At 35.1% G+C, this 19,731-nt stretch overlaps 1 long non-coding RNA gene across 1 annotated transcript in view; it reads left to right on the forward strand.

Moving 5' to 3' along the window:
- Positions 1-19,731, forward strand: part of LOC128930003 (uncharacterized) — an 89,779-nt gene that overhangs the window by 26,363 nt on the left and 43,685 nt on the right. The window contains exon 2 of the long non-coding RNA XR_008477457.1: positions 15,324-15,459. This is a non-coding gene — a long non-coding RNA (uncharacterized LOC128930003). The remainder of the gene's footprint in view (positions 1-15,323; positions 15,460-19,731) is intronic.

Raw genomic sequence — 19,731 nt, forward strand, 5'->3', positions numbered from 1 at the left:
GCTGTAAATATATTTTATGAAATGTTAAATTCCTATGTTAGTTTCTGATCACTTACAAAATTCATTTACAAGAATGTGCTATAGTGTTTTTCCTTTAAAGATTGAAGTTACAATTTTTTCACTGTTTTAATTTTCCAGTGAAGATATCAAGTAGCAGAGGTGTCCGTTGTTTCCTGCACAAGCCATTTACCATAAAAGTTGGAGAGAACAACATAAACTGTTTTTTTTTTCTTAAAGCATCAAGTAGTTTATGTTTCCTAATGTTCAAAAATGGAAAACATCTTCCTGCAACTGCTTTCTTCACTCCTAGACATTTTTATAGTGATACATTTTGACAAAAATCTGATAATATTAGTATTATTAATGTAGATTCTTCTTTTTTTATAATTGAAATATAATTGTTAAAACATTGATGCAAGGAACTGAATGTTTTTGCCACCCGAAAATTTATAGGTTGAAATCCTAACCCTTAATGTGATGGTTTTAGGAAGGGGGGACCTTTGGGAGGTGATTAGGAAATGAAGGTAGAGCCCTTACAAATGGGATTAGTTCTCTTATTGAAGAGACCCCAGAGAGCTGTCTAGCTTCCTTTTCATGGTGTTAGGACACAAAGAGAAGTTGCCAGTCCAAGGCCCAGGAGAGGTCCCCATGAGGATGAAATCTGTATACACTTTCACCTTAAATTTCCAGCCTTCAGAAATATAAGAAATTCATTTTTGTTAATTGAACTCCACCCAGTCTATGATACTCTGTCATTTCAGGCCTGGCTGACTAAGAAAATTGGGGATCATGCTCATTTTACAATAAAGTGTTTATGTCTAGAGCTTGAAAAAGGTTAATTGACTCCTTAAATATTGTACCTCAAATTCTTAAAAAGGCACGCCACCATTTCTCCTGAGTCCTTTGCTAATGATTCTCCCTATGCTTTTCAGCTACTTGACATTTTACCTCCTGACAGTTCTACAACAAGGTCAACTGTGAACATCTTCTGACAAATAGTAATCCAATAATATTATCTACCTCCTTTAATTCTTAAATGTGAAGCACAGTCAATGTCTTTTATTTATTTCCAGCTAATTTTTGCTAATTTTAACAGCTTTTAAACTACCAACTCATCATCCCCTTGCTCTCGGGAAGGAAGCACAATTATCTTAGGCCTCATGGCCCTTTATCCTTTGGTCACTTTTATGGTAGATCCATTTCAATTCATTTTCCAATCTCCTTGTCCTCTGCCAATATTATTGTCAATTTTCCATAACACTCCAGCCTCAGGACATTTCATTTTCATTTTCTCTGGTTAATATCACCTTTTCTCATTGTTTCAATGACCATGTCTTAAAAAGCAGGACATACATTTGTGTATGTTGAACCAGCTTTGCATCTCTGGGATGAAGCCTGTTTGATCATGATGGATAAGCTTTTTGATGTGCCATTGGGTTCGGTTTGCCAGAATTTTAGTGAAGATTTTTATTGATGTTCATCATGCATATTGGCCTGAAATTTTCTTTTTCAGTTGTGTCTCTGCCAGGTTTTAGTATCAGGATAATGCTGAGCACATTAAATGAGTTGGGACGGATTCCCTCTTTTGGTATTGTATGGAATAGTTTTAAAAGGAATGGTACCAGCTTCTCTTTGTATGTCTGGAAGAATTCGGCTGTGAACCCGTCTGGACCTGAACTTTCTTTTTTGCGAGGCTATTAATTGCTGCCTCAACATCAGACCTTGTTATTGGTCTATTCAGGGATTCAACTTCTTCCTGGTTTAGTCTTGGGAAGGTGTAAGTGTCCAGGGATATATCCATTTCTTCTAGGTTTACTGATTTATGTGTGTAGAGTTGTTTGTAATAATCTCTGATGGTAGTTTGTATTTCTGTGGAATCAGTGGTGATATCACCTTTATTATTTTTTATTGCTATTTGATTCTTCTCTCTTTTCTTTATTATTAATCTGGCTAGTGGTGTATCTACTGTGTTGATCTTTTCAAAAAACCAGCTCCTGGATTTATTGATTTTTTTGAAGGGCTTTTTCGTGTCTCTATCTCCTTTAGTTCTGCTGTGATCTTAGTTATTTCTTGTCTTCTGCTAGCAATTGAATTTGTTTGATCTTGCTCCTCTAGTTCTTTTAATTGCAATGATAGGGTATTATTTTAGATCTTTCCTCACTTCTTATGTGGGAATTTAGTGCTATAAATTTTCCTATAGACACTGCTTTAAAAGTGTCCCGGATATACTGGTACATTGTGTCTTCATTCTCTTTGGTTTCAAAGAACATTGTTATTTCTGCCTTCATTTCATTATTTATCCAGTAGATATTGAGGAGCAGGTTGTTCCGTTTCCACATAATCCATCACATCAACAGAATCAAAGACAAAAACCAATGATTAATTCAATAGATGCAGAGAAGTCCTTCGACAAAATTCAACAGCCTTTTATACTAAAAACTCAATAAACTAGGTATTTATGGAATGTATCTCAAAATAATAAGAGCTATTTAGGACAAACACATACCCAATATGATACTGAATGGGCAAAAACTAGAAGCGTCCCTTTAAAAACTGGCACTAGACAAGAGTGCCCTCTCTCACCACTCCTATTCAACATAGTCTTGGAAGTTCTAGCCAGAGCAATCAGGCAAGGAAAAGAAGTGTGTTATTCAAGAAGGAAAAGAGGAAGTCAAATTGTCTCTATTTGCAGATGACATGATTGTATATTTAGAAGACCCCATCATCTCAGCCAAAAATCTTCTTAAGATGATAAGCAACTTCAGCAAGGTCTCAGCATAGAAAATCGATGTGCAAAAATCCCAAGCATTTCAATATGCCAATAACAGACAGAGAGCCAAATCATGAGCGAACTCCCATTCACAATTACTACAAAGAGAATAAAATGCCTAGGAATACAGCTAACAAAGAATGTGAAGGACCTCTTCAAGAACTACAAACCACTGCTCAAGGAAATAAGAAAAAACACAAACAGATGAAAAAACGTTCCATGCTCATGGTTAGGAATAATCAATATTGTGAAAATGGCCACATTGCCCAAACTAATTTACAGATTCAATGCTATCCCCATCAAGTTACCATTGATCTTCTTCACAGAACTGGAAGAAAACACCTAAACTTCATATGGAACCACAAAAGAGCCTGCATAGCCAAGACAATCTTAAGTAAAAAGAACAGGCTAGAGGCACCATGCTACCTGACTTCAAACTATACTACATGGCTACAGTAATTAAAACAGCATGTTACTGGTACCAAACAGAGATATAGACCAATGGAACAAAACATAGGCCTTGGAAGTAACTCCACACATCTATGGCCATCTGATCTTTGACAAACCTGACAAAATCAAGCAATGGGGAAAGGACTGCCTGTTTAATAAATGGTGTTGGGAAAAGTGACCAGCCATGTGCAAAAAGCTGAAACTGGACCCCCTCCTTACACCTTACAGAAAAATTAACTCCAGACGGATTAAAGATTTAAACGTAAGACCTAACATCATAAAAACCCTAGAAGGAAACCTAGGCAATACTGTTCAGGACATGGGCATAGGGAAGTACTTCATGACTATAACACCAAAAGCAATGGCAACGAAAGCCAAAATAGATAAATGGGATCTAACTAAACTTAAGAGCTTCTGTACAGCAAAAGAAACAATCATTAGAGTGAACCAGCAACCAACAGAATGGGAAAAAATTTTTGCAATCTACCCATCTGACAAAGGGCTAATATCCATAATTACAAAGAACTAAAACACATTTACAAGATAAAAACAACCTCCGCAAAAAGTGGGCTAAGGACGTGAATGGACACTTTTCAAAAGAAGGCATTTATGTAGCCAACAAACATATGAAAAAATATTTACTATCACTGGTCATTAGAGAAATGCAAATAAAAACCACATTGAGATACCATCTCACACCAGTTAGAATGACAATCATTGAAAAATCTGGAGACAACAGATGCTGGAGAGGATGTGGAGAAAAAGGAGCACTTTTACACTGTTGGTGGGAGTATAAATTTGTTCAACCATTGTGGAACACAGTGTGGTGACTCCTCTAGGATCTAGAAATAGAAATTCCATTTGACTCAGCAATCCTATTACTGAGTATATAACCAAAGGATTATAAATCATTCTGTTATAAAGACACATGCACATGTATATTCATTGAGGCATTGTGTACAATAGCAAAGACTTGGAATGAACCCAAATGCCCACTGATGATAGACTGGACAAGGAAAATGTGGCACATATACACCATGGAATACTATGCAGCCGTATAAAAGGATGAGTTCATGTCCTTTGCAGGGACATGGATGAAGCTGGAAACTGTCATTTTCAGCAAACTGACACAAGAACAGAAAACCAAAACTGCATCTTCTTACTCATAAGTGTGTATTGAACAATGAAAACACATGGACACAGGGAGCATCACACACTGGGGTCTTTTGGTGGGTGGGTGGTTAGGGGGGATAGTAGGGTGTTGGGAGAGTGGGGAGGGATAACATTAGGAGAATTACCTAATGTAGGTGATGGGGGGATGGAGGAAGCAAACCACCATGACATGTGTATACCTATGTAAAAATCCTAAAAGATCTGTATATGTAGTGCAGAAGTTAAAATATATAAATATGTATATATATGTGTGAAGAAGAAGAAGAAGAAAAAGAGGAGGAGGAGGAGGAGGAGGAAAAAGAAGAAGAAGAAGAAACAGTACATACTGTATGTCAGAGCCTGCGTCCTCCTGCAGTGTTCTTGGGTATAAATCCTACCACCATTAATTACAAGATCTGTGAACTTGGGCAAGTCATTTAAACCTCTGTGTCTCAGTTTTCTCTTCTGATGAATAGTAAATATTATCTACTTCATTCTATTATTGTGGAGATTAAATGAGATTAATTTGTACAAGGCACATAGAACAGTACTTGGTATCTAGCAATTGCTATTTGTTGGTATTAAGATGATTTTTATTCTGGTGTCCCAGATCTCCATATTTATCTCATATCATTCCCTTTAATTCCAGATTGTTATATCCAGCTATTCACAAGCATATGTTCTGTGATGTTACACAAACATTAAGTTTAGTATATCTACTCAACTCATCAAAACTGTTCTCCTTAAATCTGTTTTTCTCATATGCATTTCCACGAGTAAATATATCATCTTCCCAAATACCAGCTTTTCATATTCTTGAGGAAAATACTGGGTAGGCGGGAAGAATTTTTGTTGTTGTTATTTTATTTCTTTTACTTACTCTTCCTCATTTTCAATAATGGATAATGAAAATTGATTGATGCAAATGTCTTAATATTTCTTAAGTTTCTCCTTTTAAAATCATTCCTATCGATATTTTTATTTATTTTTATTTTATTAAGTGCAAATTAAATATTGTAGATAATTATCTAACCTCCCCACCTATCTGTATCATTTTTCCATTCCCATCCAGTATCTAAAACCGAGTTATCTTTCTTGAATATAAAGTAGTTTATGTTACTCATACTTAAATCTCATGCTAGAAAATGATCTAATAATAAAGAATAAGCTTACTAAATTGGAGAGTATACTGAAATGCAACAAATTTTCTCTTGTAATTTATTTAATTTTCCCAAGTTACAAATGTGTGACTTCATTAAGACATTATTTTTTACAATAAATGGTCCAATTTTTGTTCTGTTTTTGCATTGTGTACAAATCCTACCACATGTTATTTAATAATGATAATAGTCTAGCGAAGTGTTTCTTATTCACTTTGTTACTTACACATTAAAATTACTTTGGTCAATCAAGTACACAATGTATTACACTTTGCTTAAATATATAATATTCATTAATATATATATCTTGATGAATTTTAAGCATATATACATCGGTATACTCACCACTCAACATCAAAGTAAAGAAATGTCAAGCATCTGAAAGCCTCTCTCTTGTTGACTACAAATTTTCAAAAACTTATGGTGAACACTCATATTACTTATTTTGTTCACTACAGTTTGGGCACTTTTTATTTTTCTTCAAATTCAATCATTTTATGTCATATTTATTGCTTTTAAATGTACTCATCAAAATTTAATTTAATATAATCAGACATTTTGTTTATACAATGTAGTTATTAAATGCTATAAAATGTGGACTTAAAATGTTTTATATTTTGAATTGTTTATATTTTCCACATTTTAATCTATTTTTAAAATTTGTTCTCTGTTTTCTATATCTAGATTTATTTAAATTTACCATGACTATTTTGGAATATTTTATCTCCTGATCTATTTGTTGGATCGTATGTGTATCTATCTTAACTTTTATTGTTATTATTTCTCTTTGGATTACTGGTCATTTTCTCTTGACCCATTGTTGTATCTCATAATTTTTGGTTGAATGCCAGACGTATGACAGATGTCTAAAATGTAGAAGCTGCACATGATGTAAATTTTTCGAAGAGAAGATTTACTTTCCCCTCTAGGAAGCAGGGAGTTTAAATAGAGATGTGTTAATATTTGAGTAAGGCGAATTCTTGTCTGTTTTTTTTTTCTTTTAGTTTATTTTTTTGAGTCACTTTTTTTTGTTTCCTCTTTTATTTTGATACTGACATTTGATACTGACATATGCATGCAGATATTATACATAGGAATATTGCATGATGCTGAGGTTTAGAGTACAGAAAATGCCGTCCAGGTAGTGAACATAGTAGTAATAGGTAGTTTTTTAACTTACCGCCACTCAACTTCTTGAAGGCCATAGTATATATTGTTCCCCTATTTATATCCATGTGTGTTCAATGTTTATCTCCCACTTATAAGTGAGAACATGCAGGTTTTGGTGTTTTGTTCCTGCATTGATTTGCTTAGGATCATGGCCTCCAGCACATCTCCATCCATGTGGCTGTGAAGGATATGATTCATTCATTTTTATGGCTACATGGTATTCTAGCTTATATATGTATCACATTTTCTTTATCCAGTCTACTATTGATGGATGCCTGGATTGATTCTATGTCTTTACTTTTGTGAACAGTGCAGCAATCAACATAAAAATACATGTGTCTTTTTGGTAGTATGACTTATTTTTCTTTTGGATGCATCTTCAGTAATGAGATTGCTGGTTTGAATGGTATGTGTGTTTTAAGTTATTTGAGAAATCTCCGCACTGTTTTCCACAGTGTCTGGACTTAATTAACATTTCCACCAACAGTCTATGAGCATTCCCTTTTCTCCGGAGACTTTTCAGCATCTGTTGTTGCTTGAGTTTTTAAATAACAGCCTTTTCTCTCTGCTGTGAGATGGTATCTCATTGTGGTTTTGATTTGCATTTCTCTGATGATTAGTGATGTTTAGCATTTTTTCATGTTTTTTGGCTGCCTTGTAAGTCTGGATGTCTGCTTATGTCTTCTTTTGAGAAGTGTCCATTTATGTCTTTTGCCAATTAAAAAAATAGGGCTATTTGTTTTTTACTTGCTGATGTGTTTAAAGTTCCTATACATTCTGGATATTAGGATTGCATGTATAATTTGCAAATATCTTCTTCCTTTCTGTAGGTTATCTGTTCTGTCTATAGCTTTTCTTGTGGTTCAGAAGCTCTTTAGTTTAATTGGGTCCCATGTGTTTATTTTTGTTTTTGTTGCAATTGCTTTGGGGAATTAGCCAAAAATTCTTTGCCAAGGCCAATGTCAATAAGAATATATTCTAGGCTGTATTCCAGCATTTTTGTAGTTTGAATTCTTACATTTGAATCTTTAATCCATTTAAATGTTGAGGTCATTTTTGTACATGGTGAAAGGTAGGAGTCCAGCTTCATACTTCTGCATATGGCTAGCCAGTTATTCCAACAACATTTATTGAATAGGGAGTCCCTTCCCATTGCTTGTTTCTCTTAGCTGTGTTGAGGATTAGATAATTGTAGGTGTGCAGCTTTATTTCTGAGTTTTCTATTCTGTTCCATTTGTCTAAATGTCTGTTTTTGTGCCAGTTCCATGCTGTTTTGTTCACTATAACTTTATAGTACAGTTTTAAGTTGAATAATGTGATGTTTCTGACTTGCTTTTTTTTTGCTTAGGATTGCTTTGATTACTTGGGATCTTTTTTGGTTCTACAGAAATAGAACCAAATGTTGGATTGTTGATAGTTTTAAAAAATATTATTAAATCTGTAAATTGCTTTGAGCAGTATGGCTATGTTGACATTGATTCTTCCAATCCATTTGTGTTATTTGTGTTATATTCAAACTTTTTCATCAGTGTTTTGTAGTTCTCCTTGTAGCGATAAATCAAAAAGAATAACTGAAATTATACCTACCACACACTTTGATCATAGTGACATAAGAATAAAAATTGATACCAAGAATGTCTCTCAACACTTCACAAATATATGAAAATTAGGTAATTTCCTCCTGAATAACTCCTGAGTGAAAATCAAAATTAAAGCATAAATTAAAAAAAAATTGAAATTAATTAAAATGGGGACACAACCTACCAAAATATCTGGGATGCAGTTAAAGAAGTGTTAAGAGGGAAGTTTATAGCCCTAAACACCTTTATTATGAAATTAGGAAGGTCTCAAATTAACAACCTATGTTTACACCTAAAGAAAATACAAAAACAAAAAGCAAAAAATCAACAACAACATAGCAACCCAAAGTTGGAAAAAAAAAGAAATAATTAAAATTAGAGAATAACTTAATGAAATTGAGATGCAAAAATCCGTACAAAAGTTAAGTGAAACAGTGTTGGTTTTCTGAAAACTAAATTTCAAGATTAAATCAGAAATATATTAAAAACCTGAATAAACCAATATTAACTTGTGAAATTGAACCAGTAATAAGGAGCCTACCATCCAAAAAAAGCCATAGACCAGATGGATTAACAGCTGATTTATCTCAAAGATATAAAGAAAAACTGATACCAATCCTACTGAAACTATTCCAAAAAGTTAAGGAGGAGAGGATCCTTCCTAGCTAATTCTATGAAGCTAGCATCAGCCTGATACCAAAACCTGACAGACACACAACACAAAAAGAAAACTTAGGACCAATTTCCCTCATGAACATATATACAAAAATCTGCAACAAAATCCTAGCAAACCAAATCCAGCAGCACATCATAAAGTTAATATACCATAATCAATTAAGTTTTATTCCTCAGATGAAAGGCTGGTTCAACATATGAAAATAATAAATGTGATTCACCACATGAAGAAATTAAAAAGCCAGAGGATCATCTCAATAGATGTGGAATAAGCTTTTAATAGAATCCAACATCCCTTTATGATTAAAAACCCTCAACAGACTAGTCAATTGAAGGAACATACAATAAATAATAACAGCCATCTATGACAAACCCACAGCCAGCATGATTCTAAATAGACAAAAGGTGAATCATTCCCTTTGAGAATTAGAATAAGACAAGGATATCCACTCTCAGCACTTTTATTTAACATAATAATGGAATTCCTAGCCAGAGCAATAAGCAATCTATTGTGTCCTGACTTTTTAATAATCACCATTCTAACTGGCTTCAGAGGGTATCTCATTGTGGTTTTGATTTACATTTCTCTAATGACCAGTGATGATGAGTTTCTTTTATATGTTTTTTGGCTACATAAATGTCTTCTTTTGAAAAGTGTCTGTTCATATTCTTTGCCCACTTTATGATGGTGTTGTTTTTCTCTTGTAAATTTCTTTTTCTTTTTGTAGATTCTGGATATTATCCCTTTGTCAGATGGGTAGATTGCAAATTTTTTTCTCATTCTTGTGGTTGTTGGTTCATTCTAATGATAGTTTCTTTTACTGTGCAGAAGCTCTTAAGTTTAATTAGATCCCATTTGTCTATTTTGGCTTTTGCTGCCATTGCTGTTGGTGTTTTAGTCTTGAAGTGCTTGCCCATGCCTATATCCTGAATGGTATTGCCTAGCTTTTCTTCTAGGGTTTTTACGGTGTTAGGTATTATCTTCAATCCATCTGGAGTTAATTTTTGTAAAAGATGTAAGAAAGAGACCCAGTTTCAGCTTTCTGCATATAGCTAGCCAGTTTTCACAATACTATGTATTGAAGTCACATACCATGATGCCTCCAGCTTTTTTTTTTTTTTTTTTTCCTTTTCCTTAGGTTTGTCTTGGCTATGTGAGCTCTTATTTGGTACCATATGAAGTTTAAGGTGGTTTTTTCCAATTCTGTGAAAAAAGTCAGTGGTAGCTTGATGGGGATAGCATTGAATCTGTAAATTACTTTGGGCAATATGGCCATTTTCACAATATTGATTATTCCTAATCATGAGCATGGAATGTTTTTCCATCTGTTTGCATCATCTCTTATTTCCTTGAGCAGTGGTTTGTAGTTCTCCTTGAAGAGGTCCTTCACATTCTTTGTTAGTTGTATTTCTAGATATTTTATTCTATTCTATTTATCATAAAGGGTATTATCGTAATTGGGAATGGGAATTCACTCATGATTTGGCTCTCTGTATGTTATTGGCATATTGAAATGCTTGGGATATTTGCACATTGATTTTGTATGCTGAGACCTTGCTGAAGTTCCTTATCATCTTAAGGAGACTTAGGGCTGAAACTATGGGATTTTCTAAATATAAAATCATGTCTCTTTTGATTCAAATATGCTTTATTTATTTCTCTTGCCTGATGGCCCTGGCCAGAACTCCCAATACTGTGTTGAATAGGAATGGTGAGAGAGGGCATCCTTGTCTTGTGCCATTTTTCAAGGGGAATTCTTCCAGTTTTTGTCTATTCAGTATGATATTGGCTGTGTGTTTGTCCTAAATAGCTCTTATTTTGAGATACATTCCATCGATACCTAGTTTATTGAGAGTTTTTAGCATAAAGCACTGTTGAATTTTGTCAAAGGCCTTCTCTGCTTCTATTGAATTAATCATGTGGTTTTTGTCCTTGGTTCTGTTTTTGTGATAGATTATGTTTATAGATTTGCATATGTTTAACTAGCCTTACATCTCAGTGATCAAGCTGACTTGATCATGATGGATAAGCCTTTTGATATGCTATTGGATTAGGTTTGCCAGTATTTTATTGAAGATTTTTGCATCAATGTTCATCATGGATATTGGCCTGAAATTTTCTTTTTTACTTGTGTCTCAGGTTTTTGCTATCAGGATGATGTTGGTCTCATAAAATGAATTAGGAAGGATTCTATTTCTTTGTATTGTTTGGAATAATTTCAGAAGGAATGGTACCAGCTCCTCTTTGTATGTCTGGTAGAATTCAGCTGTGAACCCATCTGGTCCTGGAATTTTTTTGTTTGGTAGGCAATTAGTTGCTGCCTCAATTTCAGACCTTGTTATTGGTCTATTCAGAAATTCAACTTCTTCCTGGTGTAGTCTTGGGAGGGTGTAAGTACATCTGGTAGAATTCGGCTGTGAACCCATCTGGTCCTGGACTTTTTTTGTTTGGTAGGCAATTAGTTGCTGCCTCAATTTCAGACCTTGTTATTGGTCTATTCAGAAATTCAACTTCTTCCTGGTATAGTCTTGAGAGAGTGTAAGTGTCCTGGAATGTATCCATTTCTTCTAGATTTACTGGTTTATGTACATAGAGATATTTCTCTGATGGTAGTTTGTATTTCTGTGGCATTGGTGGTGATATTCCCCTTATCATTTTGTTTTTGCATCTATTTGATTCTTCTCTCTTTTCTTCCTTATTAGTCTTGCTAGCAGTGTATCTATTTTGTTGATCTTTTCAAAATACCAGCTCTTGGATTTATTAATTTTTGAAGGGTTTTTGTGTCTCTATATTCTTCAGTTCTGCTCTGATCTCAGTTATTTCGTGTCTTTTGCTAGCTTTTGAATTTGTTTGATCTTGCTCCTCTATTATTTTAATTGTGATGTTAGGATGTCCATTTTTAGATCTCTCCTCATTTGTCTTGTGGGCATTTAGTGCTATAAAGTTCCCTCTACACACTGCTTTATATGTGTCCCAGAGATTGTGGTACACTGTGTCCTTGTTCTCATTGGCTTCCAAAAAAAATCTTTATTTCTGCCTTCATCTCATTATTTATCCAATAGTCATTCAGGAGCAGGTTGTTTAGTTTCCATATAGTTGTGCAGTTTTGAATGAGTTTCTTAATCCTGAGTTCTAATTTGATGGTACTGTTGTATGAGAGACTTTTGTTATGATTTCTCTTCTTTTGCATTTGCTGAGGACTGTTTTACTTCCAATTATGTGGTTGATTTTAGAGTAAGTACAATATGGTACTGAGAAGAATGTATATTCTGTGGATTTGTGGTGGAGAGTTCTGCAGATGTCTATTAGGTCAGCTTGGTCTAGATTTGATTTCAAGTCCTGGATATACTTGCTAATTTTCTGTCTCATTGATCTGTCTAATACTGACAGTGGGCTGCTAAAGTTTTCCACTATTATTATGTGGGAGTCTAAGTCTCTTTGTAGGTCATTCAGAACTAGCTTTATGCATCTGGGTTCACCTGTATTGGGTGCATGCATATTTAGGATATTAGCTCTTCTTGTTGCATTGTTCCCTTCTTTGTCTCTTTTGATCTTTGCTGATTTAAAGTCTGTTTTATCAGAGACTGGGATTTCAATCCCTGCATTTTTTTTCTTGCTCTCCATTTGCTTGGTAAATCTTCCTCCATTCTTTTATTTTGAGCCTATGTGTGTCTCTGCACCTGAGATGAGTCTCCTGAATACAGCACACTGATGGGTCTTGAGACTTTATTCAATTTTCCAGTCTGTGTCTTTTGATTGGGTCATTTAGCCCACTTACATTAGAAGTTAATATTGTTATGTGTGAATTTGATACTGCCATTTTAATGCTAGCTGGTTGTTTTGCCCATTAGTTGATGCAGTTTCTTTATAGTGTCAATAGTCTTTACAATTTGGTGTGTTTTTGTGGTGTCTGGTACTGGTTGTTTCTTTCCATCTTTAGTTCTTCCTTCAAGAGCTCTTGTAAGGCAGGCCTGATGGTGACAAAATCTCTCAACAGTTGCTTGTCTGTAAAGGATTTTATTTCTCCTTCACTTATGAAGCTTAGTTTGGCTGGATACGAAATTCTGGGTTGAAAATTCTTTATGGATATTGCATATTGGCTCCCATTCGCTTCTGGCTTGTGCGGTTTCTGCCAAAAGATCTGCTGTGTGTCTAATGGGCTTATCTCTGTGGGTAACCCGACCTTTCTCTCTTACTGCCCTTAGTATTTGTTTCATTTCAACCCTGGTGAATCTGATGATTATGTGTCTTGGGATTGCTCTTCTCAAGGAGTATCTTCGTGGTGTTCTCTGTATTTCCTGAATTTCAGTGTTGGCCTGCCTTGCTAGGTTAGAGAAGTTCTCCTGGATAATTGCCTGAAGAGTATTTTCCAGCTTGGTTTCATTCTCCCCATCACTTTCGGGTACACTGATCAAATGTAGATTTGACCTTTTCATATAATCCCATATTTCTTGGAGGCTTTTTCATTTTTTTTTACTCTTTTTTTCTCTAATCTTGCCTTCTTACTTTATTTCTTGTTTGTAAGGTCTTTTGAATCTATAGTTATCTATATTGGTGTTTAGGTTACTTAAATTAGACTTTGAAAAATATTGTCATTTTGATTAACATTTATTTATATACTTAACAGCTAAATATATATTCCATAGCTTATCAAAACTATGCTAAGCAATTGTTGCTAAATGTGAGCAAAAACTGGCTTCTCCCTTCTTATAGGTTAGACACTAGCTATTATCTACTGATGGTCTTTTAGAAAATACTATGTTTGCTCCATATGAATTATATAACTTTCCCCCAACATTTGGAAATGATTTATACTCAAGACTGTTTTGTGCACGTGCCTATTTTTGGAAATAGTTATTTGTAAATGTTTATTCTATCATTATTGAGTTAATCCTATATTAATATTTTGAAACCAATTTTTAAAGTCAGGTAGGTGGAGATATAGGTTACTTCATTAAAATCAATTTTAGATGTATGCTTTTGACAAATGTGTAGCTTAATAGCTATAATTATACTCAAGTTATAGAACATTTTAATTGACTATTATGTTATTTTGTGCCCTTTTTGTATACAATTCTCATCCTTAGCAGCTGACAGATTTTTATTTTATTTTCTGTTCCTATAGTTTTACTTCTTCCAAAATGCCTATAGATGAATGTATTTGTTACTGTATCTTTTGAGCTTGGCTTCTTTTTCTTAGTACCATATTTTTAAAATCCATCTTTGTTGCATGCAGCACTAACACATTTTATATATTGCTGATTTATATCCATTATGTAGACATACCCGAATATTTATACATCAACAAGTTGACAGACATTTGAAACTGTTCACAGTTAATTTTAGGTCTGGTAATAAATATCCGATAAATATATATCTGATACATTTTTGTCATTTTCTAATTTTCTATTTTTTTTTACTTTTTTCCATTTTATATTCAATTAGAAGCATAATTTCAACATTGCAAATAATATGTTCATGTATTACTTTTTCTGGCTCATGCTACTGAGATTTTCTAATTGATCATTTTTCCTGATTTTCCCTTTTGCAATAATTTGATTCTATATTATTATTCTGTTGATTTTTATTGCTCTTTTTTAACTTAATTATATATATGTATATATTTTAAATTGTACTTAAGGTTCTGGAGTATATGTGCATATCATGCAGGATTGTTGCATAGGTACATACATAGCAATGTGGTTTGCTGCCTCCATCTTCCCATCACCTGTATCTGGCATTTCTCCCCATGTTTTCCCACTCCAATCTCCCCAACTTCTGCTGTCCCTCCCCAACCCCCCCCCCAACAGACCCCAGTGTGTGATGCTCCCTTCCCTATGTCCACGTGTTCTCATTGTTTAACATCCACCTATGAGAGAGAACATGTGGCGTTTGATTTTCTGTTCTAGTGTCAGTTTGCTGAGAATGATGGTTTCCAGATTCATCCATGTCCCTACAAAGGAAGTGAACTCATTGTTTTTGATTGCTGCATAGTATTCCATGGTGTATGTGTGCCACATTTTCCCTGTCCAGTCTATCATGGATGGGCATTTGGGTTGGTTCCAGGCCTTCACTATGATAAACATTGTTCTTTTTTTAAATTGTGAGGTTATTTGAAATTACAACATTTCCCATATAATGTTTTCTTTTGCAACATCCTCAAAAGTACGTAGACTGAAGTATAGTAATAGCCTTTTAGTTTCCTAGACAAATAAAAAAATTTTAGAAATTAGGTAAAGAAATCTTGAAAGAAATTGTTTCCTTTAAAAAATTGGCTGGTTTTACCTTGGATTTGCTTTAAAATCCTTCGCATATTTCTCATTCTCAAATTTATCTTTGATAAAGAATACTTTGATCTGTTTCAGAGTGCACTATATGACTTTCTACCCTCTGGCTGATGCCTCTCCTTGGCTAGAGCCTACCAGAAGCCACAGGACAACTGAACCCGCAGAATTATGTTCACGTGGATGACACGCCAGGGGAGCAGGAAAGTAAAAGGAGGTAAATAGACGTGGGAAGAGGAAGAATACAGGATAGTTTGCAGAGTTCTCTCTGTTTGTTTAGTTTTTGTTGTTGTATTTTATTTTGTAAAGGAGATCTTGACCCAAAGAAGAGAGACACAAAGTTCTGACATTAACCAAATCATCACAAGATAAAATATATTCAACAAAATATCATCCCAAAATTAAGTTGTAACTTTGATGTACACTGATACTCTTCCTGAAAGGGAATATAAATTAATATAAAATACAGGTACCATATATTCACTTCAGTCTTTCCATATTATAAAAGGTAGCCAATGCAGAGTTTTTCAAAAAAGATTCTCAATCTTTTTGAAAGATCCCTTGCTAGCACAATTCTCAATGCCATGTAAAGTAAGTGGACCTTCTTTACAAATCTACCTCTGGGAAATTTGGTCAGAGTAGGCTTAGCACACAATGTGGACCGGCCTACTGGGGAGCAGGAAAGTGAAAGGAGGTGAATAGACTTGGGAGTAGGAGAAGGACAGGAGAGTTCGCAGAGTTCTGCAAACTATAAATAATATGCCAGTGAATTTTCCAGTGTCTCAATCTCATTGTTTATAAACCACCATGGAATCCAAGGTATCAATTTAAAAATGAAGAGATGTATTGAAGATACTCCCAAGAATTTGACTTAAAACATTACATTTGAAATCCTGAGTGAATACACACTTATAAATTAATTAGTTCCAGCTTTATAATTAGCATTCCTAGGTTGAACACTTTTATAACGTATTCCCAAATGTAATTGGGGTCCTACTGGCAACATTTATCATTATTCTAAAATTCTTTTTGTGTTTATCTTGTTTCTTCAAAATTTGAATAGAATTTGAAATTGCTGTTCTGGGGCATTCTGGCATTAGACTCATTTAGGGCTTTAGATACAATATGGTGGCAGCTTGTGCTGGGAATAGGCATCACTGTGGAGATACCTGCCCCATGTGAGGTCATCTAAGGATTCTTATGCATAGAGAGACTAGTTGCGAAAGATATAAAAAAAGATCTGCCTCCATCTTCCAGAAAGTTAGATTGGTATTTCATGTTTCACAATCAAATTTCTTGTTCTGCTTAAATATGCCACTCTCACAAGTCTTGTTCCTAGCCTTTGAACAATGGTCTGAAATTCAGCCTAAAAAATCTTAGGAAGATCATATACCCAACTAGAATGTTCACTATGGAAACCACATTTTGAGCTTGAACTTCAGTCATGTCTGTTCATCAGGTACATAAACTAAGGAATTATTTTTAAGGCACCTGGTTGAATATATCATTGCCCATCTAGGCTTTGACTAGAGTGGTCAAATAGCTTAGGTTTGTCTCATACTGTAACTCTCCATTATAGCCAGAATAGCTAGCACATCTGAAAACCATTCTGCATGCCAAAACTGCCCTTAACTAAAGCCTACGTCAGGGATATGGCCTCCCAATACTGGGATCCTCACCTGCAACAAAAGTCCAGGATTAGCAGTTTCTCATTTACTTGCAGTTAGTCATCTAACCAAATATATGAGCAACCCAATTTGAGAAAGCCTTGTTAAGCGCTCATTTGCTGGTGGCAATTACTCTAATAATTCAGGATCCAAGCAAATATGGCCAATGCAATGAAGGGCTAAACAGACTTTGATAAATGGATTACATATGAAGACATAATTAGCCTTTAGGAAACAAAGAGGGATGCTGAGGCACACAGAGTCCAGTATTAGTAGGAAGACATGACTACCTGTAACAAGCTTAAAAGTTCCAGGAGATCGAGCTCAGTGTGAGCTGTAGCAGGGACAAGGAACTCCGGACAAGGACCTGTGGTCATTGATCAGAGGTTCTCAATCATGGCACTATTCAGTTAGGATTGGATAATTCTCCCCTCTACCGTGTGTGTTTGTGTGTGTGTGTGTGTGTGTGTAGTGTTATTTTGGGAGGGCAGCTATTCTGCACATTGTAAAATATTTATCACCATCCTTAGAGTCTTCTTACTAGATTTCAGTAGCATCCTAGTTGAGACAATCAAAGAGTCTCCAGACATTGTTAAATGTCCTCTCTACTAGAGAACTGCTTGTCATAAAGGAATACATTCCAGGTATAACACAGTGCCAGAGAAAGCAGAGAAGAAAGAAGTGTCTTGATCATGCTGCCCTGGATGCTCAGAAGCCAAAGAGTAAGGGAGACTAGGTAATAGAGTCTCTAATTTTAACATCTTAGAATTGGACACTTTGCTGTCATTTGGGAGAGCAGAAAAGATGCTACGGTTATCTCCAAGCATGATATATAATCTACTAAATCCTCTTTTAAGACTAAATTATACCTTTTATCTTTTATTGTGTCCATTTTTCCATTTCTTATACCACACCTCCATATTATTATTATTTGTTGTTGTTTGTTTTTTGAGATGGGGTCTCCCTCTGTCGCCCATTCTTGATGTTCACATATCTTAGTTAACTCAACTTTGTCCTCACTTGCTTCAGTTAACATTTAAGAAAGGGAATATGTTGGTCAAAACTTATTCCAAAATCCTGTGAGTAGCTAATGATGAGAAATATGTCATTCCCACAGCACATGTCTGGTGCTGACTGTTAATGGACCCGACCTATCACAGCCACTCAAGGATCCAGGCTGATGGAGAAGCCATCTCATCATATGCTTCCCTCATTACTGTGGAAAACCTTGCAGATGCCCTAAGATTCTTCCTGGAAATGACACGTGACTCTACTGCCCACAGTTCATTAACCAATAAGTAGCATCTTAGTAGCCAGCTTCAATGCAGGTAGAGGTGTATGATCATACCACATACCTAAGAAACAACTCAAAATAGGGTCAAACAATCTATTACCACAGAGAATGTGTTTTATTTAGTTTTCCACTCCCTAGAAAAAATTATTTTGTCATTTTTCCCTCAATCCTCTCTCTAAAAACGTTTGTGTAGACAGTAGGCAAACAGTGCTTTTAGTTCAAGCTGGGAAGTTTTTGTTACAGGGAATGAGTCATCAACTGATATCTGCCTTGCCTATGTATGTAGGCCAAATATGAGGTTGAATTACATACAACCCACCATGTGGCTACTGGACTTCTGTGGGTGCACAAGCCAAGAGCAGCAACTAATTGTGTTGTAGGAAACAAAAGTACCTACCAGCTGCTCTGGTGTCCAGTCTTGCTATTCAGACCCTGCTAAGTTACGCAGTGCGATTAAGTTAGGAATTCTCTGTAAGTTTTCTTTAGAATTTGTCAGGTCATGTTAAAAGTTTCAGGAAAAAAAAACCCCAGAAGACCTAAGTGACCACTTTTTTATTAATATGATTCTTTCTGTACTACATTGGCTAAAACATTGAAATTCCTTGCATGTCAAAAGCATTTCTCAATAATTTCACTGGAAATAAGAAGGAGGGAAGAGTATTTAGGGAGAAAAGCTTATAGTTCCTGATTTTAGATGACAGCAAGAGAGGTCAGAGGTGCAAGAGAAGGGTACAGGCAATGATGAGAAGAGCGTGAATTAGGAAATAGCAGGCCAGGCATGGTGGCTCATGCTGGGGGACCAAGGCGGGTGGATCACAAGGTCAGGAGTTACAGACCGGCCTGACCAAGACGGTGAAACCCCATCTCTACTAAAAATACAAAAATTAGCTGAGTGCAGTGGCAGGAGCCTGTAACCCCAGCTGCTCAGGAGGCTGAGACAGGAGAATTGCTTGAACCCAGGAGGCGAAAGTTGCAGTGAGCCAAGGTCACGCCACTGCACTCTAGTTGGTGTGACAAACTCAAAAAAAAAAAAAAAAAAAAAAAAAAAGAAATAGCTGGCAAAGGAGGAGGAGACTTTAAAATCGAAGTACATGTTTTTCTTTTTTGTTGTTGTTGAATTTGGACCGTAGTGCAGTAAATACGTGAGCGAAGAATTGAAGGAAAGGTAAGGGCCATTGAAGGAAAATAGGCCCTTAAGTTGAAAATAGATGGAGATACACCTTTTTCCGGTAGGAAAAAAGTTAACATGCTATACTTTTAAATATATAAGAACGCTAGAAAAAAATAAGTGAGGTTTCAATGAAAACATGTAAACAACCACCAGTATGAATATAAAAATGTACTAATGCTTATCATTAGTTAACTGGATTAAAAAGATTTTAAATGGCATTTTGAGCCCATCATACTACAAATATCTAAATGGGCTCAACAATGCCCAGTGTCAGCAAAGTTTCAGAGAAATAAAAATCTCATACAGTATTGCTGACTGTATATATAGTCTTTTTTTCTAAGACAATCAGGAGATTTG

Source organism: Callithrix jacchus, chromosome 2 (assembly GCF_049354715.1).
Source record: "Callithrix jacchus isolate 240 chromosome 2, calJac240_pri, whole genome shotgun sequence".
Taxonomy (NCBI): Eukaryota; Metazoa; Chordata; class Mammalia; order Primates; family Cebidae; genus Callithrix; species Callithrix jacchus.